Source organism: Marmota marmota, unplaced genomic scaffold (assembly GCF_001458135.2).
Source record: "Marmota marmota marmota unplaced genomic scaffold, marMar, whole genome shotgun sequence".
NCBI lineage: Eukaryota > Metazoa > Chordata > Mammalia > Rodentia > Sciuridae > Marmota > Marmota marmota.
This window is the reverse complement of record NW_026000164.1, coordinates 13,339,668-13,347,100: the sequence shown is the minus strand read 5'-3', so window position 1 is coordinate 13,347,100 and position 7,433 is coordinate 13,339,668. Positions and strand designations below refer to the sequence as shown.

Genomic DNA, 7,433 nt, shown 5'->3' with positions numbered 1-7,433 from the left:
TAACACTTTCTAGAGTGGCCTCACATACAGACTGGCATTTCCTCTTCCTTTTTTCTCTCTGTGCACTGCATTCTTGATTCACTGGCATTGAACTCAGGGCCAACAGCACCATAATTCAGGTTAAAATTGTTTTAAAATTTTGTCAAAAGTTCTAACTCTGAGTTGTTAATAATGTCTATTTGTTTAGACATAAAGAGCTACTTCACCCTTGTCTGTGCCAAAACTCAAGAACCTCTAGAGCAATGCAAAAAACATCGGAGACCAAAGAAGGCTAAGCAATATCCAAGGGAAATGAAGTTTGAGCAGGGAAAAGAGATTCCCTGATTGTTGGTCCTCAGTGTCAGCCCCAAATGGTTGCCTCAGTTTATACTCCCACCTGCAACGTGTGTTTCTGTTTCCCAGTATGCACACCAGTACTTGTTTTTATTGGATGTTAATTTTTGCTAGTTTGATGGAATAAAATGACACCTTGTGGTTGTTATTGTTTGCAATACAAAGAATTCTTTTTATTCTTTTGAAACATGTGATTTTTTTCACTCTTCAACGCATGTTTAACTTAACTAAAATTAGTATACTACTCTCCTCCTGAACAACATAAGGACTTCAGAATGCCATAATTTTGAGCCTCTTTTCTATTTTTGTGCAATTTCATCCAGTATTTTAGTTGTAGAGTGGATCCTCATTAGTCACAGATACCTGATTTACTATCTTGCCTACGCATTAAAATGTATTTGCAACAGTTTAAAACCCCAGAATTGGGCAATGATGAGGTGAGAAAAAGAACTGAGTCATCTTAAATATTCTTGGAGGTTCTCTGAGCAGGTAAATAAAGCAGAACACACACAGCTAAAGCCACCAGAGACAAAAGTAGGCAGCAGTGGGGCACAGGACCAGAACAGAAGGATGAGGTAAGCTGCACACTGAATGACTCTCCTGCCCACTCTGATTCCAGAATATCAGCATACAATTACATTCCCTCGTTGGTATTTTTGCTTTTATTCTGTGAAATTCCATTCCACCCTTTCCCATTTCATTTTGCTTCTCTTTTTAAAATTGCTGGTCAAAACATACTACTTGATTTTTCCACCTTTGGCTCTGTTTGAAAAATACTAATGGAAAATGAACATCCTGACTTACCCAGACACACAAACAGAAGACAACAAATCACCGTAATCATTAATGCACTTTGATGCATGCAAATGGGAATGGAGAGCACTATCCACTCAGATCTTTGAGGATGGCTGGTAATATAAAAAAGAGAGGCCAAAACAAACCAGGAAACACAATTAAAACAAAGCAGGAACCAGAAAATAAGTCTTAAAATATTATCATTAACAGAAGATATTACTTCTAAAACCAGCAAGAATGCAATGAGCAAGAAAAAAATTGTAGAACTTTGACATAAAAAAATGAGGTGCAAAATTTTAGTGGAAGAAGTGGGAAGTAAAGTAGAAGAAATTAAAATTTATAAAAGAAAATGAATAGATGTAAATCAGTAAAAAATTATTTAAAAATTAAGAGTTCCAGCCCACAATTACAATAATTCAGGAGTGGAAATTAATCAGATAAGCTATTCAAAAATATTCTCAGAATTTAAGGACATGATTGTGCAGAAGAAAAGATTTAATACATTAAACAAAAGGTCATCATTTGGGGGCAATAAATACAGAGGGAAAAAAAGAATCTGTGGGACTGGGGATGTGGCTCAATGGTAGAACATTTGCCTGGAATGCATGAGGCCCTGGGTTCAAACCTCAGCACCACCAAAAAAAAAAAAAAAAAAAAAAAAAAAAAAAAAAAAATCAGAAATTAAAATAACATTGGATGTTTCAACAATAGCACTGAAAGCTAGAAAATGATAGAATAATTCCTTAAAAATGCTGAGGGAAGATTTTTCCCAGGTGATTTTTCTCAGCTATGTAAAAAAGTAGAGTCTGTTATGATGAGACTTGTAATGTGATAGTAGGAGCAAATGTGACTCCATTTTGTTTTGTGACTTCATCCTGTAAAACAACCATGCCAAGTAGAAGAGTCATGACTGGAGCAAGATGTTCTTTTCCTTTTGCTATAGAAACCTTTAAGAACACGGAACTACCTAATGGAGCATTGTTTCTGTAACTGGGGTGACTGGGCTAACTGTGATTGGTTAGGCTTCCCTCCGCTTGACTGCACTGTCCTGCTTCTGTAACCTGGCTTGCTTGCATTGGCTAGACCCCCCGAACATCCCTTTTGTGGTTTTCAGACTTATAAGGAGTGCCCTTGCAATTGTTCGGGGCTGATCAGGGGAACAGCTTTATGTTCTGGTCAGCCGCCACCGGTGTGCTTCAATAAAGGCTTGATTCAATTATACGTGAGTGGTCTGGAAGTCAATTTATGAAACCCGGGGATGAAGCTTTAACTATAACAGTAAGAATCAAGCAATTTACCCTCAATCCCCCTTCTTAGGCCCACTAGAGTGTGAGCTCCAAGGAAAGAAGGGAATAAACCAAGAAAAAAGAGGCTTGTGGTCCAGAAAACAGGATTTCCAAGAGGGCAAAATGGGAAAGGGTTTTCCCAGCGCCATGGTGAAGAGCAGTCCTGGGATGACGCTGTAAAACAGAACAAAAGAGGAGGTGAGTAATTAGAGGTTTTTCAGAGGAGTGTATTAAAAAAAAAAAAAGCCAGATTAACCCATTCATTTGAATATTGAGAACATAATATTTGTAGGCACTAAAACTGATGAAGCAGCTGGTATATATTTATTTGGGTGTTGTCTATGTTAATATCATAAATGAGTACACATAATAAATAATCATAATTATCTCTCTATATTAAATATTATATATAAGTATACAACCCCCACACAGAGATGAACCAAATAATAAAATGAGGCAATTACTAATCCAAGGAAGGAGGACAATTGATAAGGAAATAGTTGGAAATGGAGAAAATCATGCTAAGTGACATTCACCAAACTCAGAAACTCAGAGTCAAATGTTTTCTCTCATATGTGGAAATGAGGGTAAAATAAAAGAAAGGAGGAAGGAAGGATAAGATTACATAGGGAACCAAATGCAAATTAACGATGAGTGAAAGGAAGTCTAGTAGAGGAAGGAGAAAGGGGGAGGATGGGAGGGAAAAAGGGAGGGAAAAGGGGGGATCTTGAACTGAAATGGACTTCCATATATATATGAGTTTGTCAGGATGAACCCACTACTACATATAACCATGAAGCTCTATTAAAAAAGAAAATTTATAAAAGGAAAGAACCCTAATCCTGAAGTGACTCAGCAGAAAACAACCTCTAATGTAAACACTCTGATAGGAAAAACAAGGAGAGACATGTGTGAGTTAGTCAGCCTTTTCACTGTCATGATTAAAAGACCTGACAAGAAGGATTTTAGAGGAGGAAAAGTTTATTTGAGGGCTCACAGTTTCAGAGATCTTAGTCCACGGAAGGCTGGCTCCAGTCCTGGGGCTCAAGGTGAAACAGGACAACATGGTGGAAGACTGTGGTGGAGGGAAAAAGTTCACATGATGATCAGGAAGCAGAGAGAGACTCCACTTTCCAGATACAAATTATATACCCCAAAGACGCACCCCCAGGACCCACCTCCTCCAGCCTCACCCCACCTGCCTTTAATTACCACTCAGTTAATCCCGATCAGGGGAGTAATTCACCGATTGGGTTAAGGCTCTTGTAACCCAATCATTTCCCCTCTAAACTTCTGGCATTGCCTCTCACGTGAACACTTGGGAGACACCGCACATCAAACCAGAACAGTGTGCATTAGAAATCTTACAATTCTCCTACATCATAAGAAGCTAATGCTAGATTTCAAAATCGATTATCAAGTATTAGCAGCATAAGTACATTATTCAGATGTATGAGAAGAAATTGAAATTGGTTACTTCTAAGATGTAGAAACTGTGGATGGAAAGAGAACAACGGGCCGCCACATTTCAACAAAAGCTTATTAGTACTCTAACTTTTCAAAGCTACGTATGATATCACAGCAATAATGTTTTTTTGTTTTTTTGTTTTTTTTTAATTGAATTGCAGGAAAATTTCACCAGAGGTTTGAGCAGCATTCTCCGGAGCTCCTTCCCTTCCCTGGCTGTGCTCTCCCCAGCTTGACTGGCTTCTTGGAAGTCCCTCCCATGTCTCCTCACATCTCTGGACAAGTATTGCCCTTGGAGTCCTACCTCATGGGATTATTTTGTGATACTGCAAATACCACCTCAACTGTATTTTCTTGTCTGCATCCACATGCGTTTAAACTACCACGAACCATGAGGAAAAGCTGTGAGTCGAGAGCATGTAAACTCTCAGGTGACTGCGACAAGAAAGGAACACCATGGGGACTGAGGGCACCTTTTCTGTCCCAGAGGCTCTAAGTGTAGGTGGTTCCACATTTACAATCTGTCTTTTCAGGGAAGTTTTTTTGTTGTTGTTTGATTGTGTTTTTTTTCCCCCTTTGAACCACTCAGGCTTATGGAAGCTTCTAGACCCACTAGGAAATGAACTTACCATCTGTTTTGCAGAGGTGCTGGGAAGGCCATTAGTTGTGAAGGCTCTGGCTGCCCAATTCCCAAAGACTTCTCATTTAAGAAACATTCAACATTTTGAAACAGGTTTCTCAGAGAACAGCACGGCAGCCTCTCTGGCAGCTCTCATGGTATTCCTCGGTGGATATTTTTGTCCCTTCATCTAAAAACAACAGCAGAGAGGGAGGAGGAGAACACATGCCCTCCTCGCGGGGCCAGAACTCTGCTTTAAAATTGCCAAGAGATGGAGCCACAGCTGGTGCCCGTTTGGGAGATGACATCAACTCATGCCACCTGCCCGTGGCCATCCAGTGATGAGGGACCAAGGGCAATCATCTTCTCCAATGGTGAAACCAAGTATTGCTGGAAATCACTTCCTTCTTTTTCCAAGAGAGATGACTTTGGGAGTGTCCCCAAATCCTGTGCTTCAACCAAGACACCAAGAAAAAGTGCATGGCAATGGCATCTTGGATATATGTAATTCCACTGAAGGCTCATAGGACAAGGACAGCTAGAGTGTCCTCTGCCCAGGTGAAGCATGGCTAATGGAAATGGTGCTAGGAGGGACATCAGGGAAACTGGTTTGTGGTTCTTCCCTGCACTTACTTACCACATAACCAAATGTGGAGGCGGACATGTCTCTATGGGCCCTATATCCTGAGCTGAGCATCAGGGACAATGATGATTGTCCCACCCTCCTTTTGATGATTAACAGGTGTATAAGGGGACATGAGAAAGAGCTCTGGGTAGAGCACCAGGTCTTGTGCAAATGAGATCATTCAGATTTTTTAAAAATAATTTTTAGTTGTCAATGGATCTTTTATCTATTTATATGCAGTGCTGAGGATTGAACCCAGGGTCTCACACATGCCAGGTAAGCAATCTATCACTGAGCCACAACTCCAGCCCCTTCAATCAGATATTTTTACTACAATTTTTTTAGATTAATGAAGATTTATCTCCAAGAGCAAAAACAGACCTCCGGCTGCAAAAATTTGGACTATCATGAAAAGAGGGTCAACTGATGTGCAGATGCCTCTACAACTCATAGCCTGCCTTCCCCCCTGCCCGGGATTCCTATTTCCTGTCCCTTGGTGAAACTAACCACCCTCTGCACCTCCTAGTTCACCACCTATTTTTTCCTTTATTGTAACCTCCAAAGAGTCAGCCACCATAAAGTCCAGAAGCTGTGAATCCAGGTGACAGAGGGCCCAGGGAAGTATCAGAATGAGTGAACCAGCCTAGGTGTGGGTGAACGTAGCCACCAAGAGATGGCCTGCATCTCAAGTTCTACTCAGCTCCTGAAGTTGCTGTCACTCAAGAGTTTAAGACAGAAACCTGGTATCTTATTTTTCTTAAATATTTGAATCTTAAAAGATTAACCAATGATTTTAAAATGTTTGAAACAGCCCAGGATTAAACCATAAACAACTGTGTATGAGCTGAGGGTTTGCAACCTCTGATGTAGGTTAACTCCTTTATTTCTATGGGTAAAAATCTTTAAGCTCCAGCTATATCCTATATCCAGCATAGGATATAGTTCAGACTACAGACTTAAAGAAGACTAGACTCACACCTTTTGTCTGTACCTAGTTTCCTATATGACCTTGGTGGATTTATGACTTTTTCTGAAACAGTTTCTACGGCTGTGAAAGGGGAAAATTATATATCCTCCATAAAATTTTTGGAGAAATTAAGAACACAGATAATATACAAAGACCCCCTGGTGCAGAACAGATACTCAGTAAGCATCTCCTTCCCCCAAGGCCAGCAAGTTAATCGTACAACTAGTTCAAGAGGCCACAGGTGTCCATCTCCTGGGTCCCACTCAGATCCTACACCCTGCATGTCAGTGTTTCCCTGCTTCTGTTGCCTCAATTGCAGAAAAGTGGGGCATGATCTGTGCTGGAACCTAAGCACAGGATTAGGAATTTAGACACCTGATTTCTTTTCCCAGCAACAAGCACACAGTTCCCCATAGATCTCACTTTTCTTCTCTGGAACAGAAGTGACAACCAGCATGAATTGTACAATAAATGTGTGTTACACAATTTAAGTCACAACAGGCCCATGTGTGAAGCACCAGATGCCTGAGAGTCTGGGATCTGCCTCTAATGTGACATATTAATGCCTCAGGAATGTGTTTTAGAATGTAGGTTTTATTATAGTTCAGGTTTGGTGAGGCCAGCAGATTGGGAGACAACTTCCATTGCAAAGAGAACTTGTTACCCATGATTTCCAAGATGAGGGTCAGGTTACCTTACATGGGGCCACATGGAGGAGTCCCAGAGTCAGCTGGCAAGCAGACAGAGAGAGGGCAAAAGCCTTTATTGTGGTTTATCCAAGAACAAGCAAGGCAAGGTAAGCAGGTTTAGAATTGGCTAATTTGATTAATTTCATCAAGGTCTGGGATATAAGGACTGTGTCCACTTGTGTTGGCACCTGGCTCTGGGGTGATTAGAGCAGGGTTTAGTGGCCCAGAGCATCAGAAGTGTGTAGGAGCCCATAACGGAGGTGGTTGGGGTGTGGCCTCTGTGTGGTTGGTTTGTGGATGAATGGCCTGCTCACAGGCCAGGAACTGGGAGCAAAGGGCAGGCCCTCCAGGCCCAGGAAAGCGCTAGATGTTAAAGCATTAGCAATATAGTAAATAAAAAGGTACGATTAACACCCAGTGTTCTTAAATCCATGTTTATTCCCTCCACCCCCAACTGGGAAGATCATGTCCAGCAAGGGGCTTCCATAACAGGTTCTTCTGCAGGGATATACCACATATGTAGGAATAGAAGAGAAGGTCAAGTTGCTCAGAGGGAAAGACCATGGGCATTAATACACCTCCAAGACCAAAGAAGGCTAGGAATGCTGCAAAGAGGTAGGGGGAGTCTTCTCCCCCCGCCCCCCCCCCCCCC

General features: G+C 41.2%; 1 long non-coding RNA gene across 1 annotated transcript; it reads right to left on the bottom strand.

Moving 5' to 3' along the window:
- Positions 1-245: 245 nt before the first annotated feature.
- On the bottom strand, positions 246-4,975 carry LOC125611601. Its single transcript, XR_007341799.1, has 3 exons — positions 4,511-4,975; positions 3,412-3,489; positions 246-2,588 (listed from the first exon to the last, which is right to left on the bottom strand). It is a non-coding gene; the product is annotated as an uncharacterized LOC125611601 (long non-coding RNA).
- Positions 4,976-7,433: the final 2,458 nt, after the last annotated feature.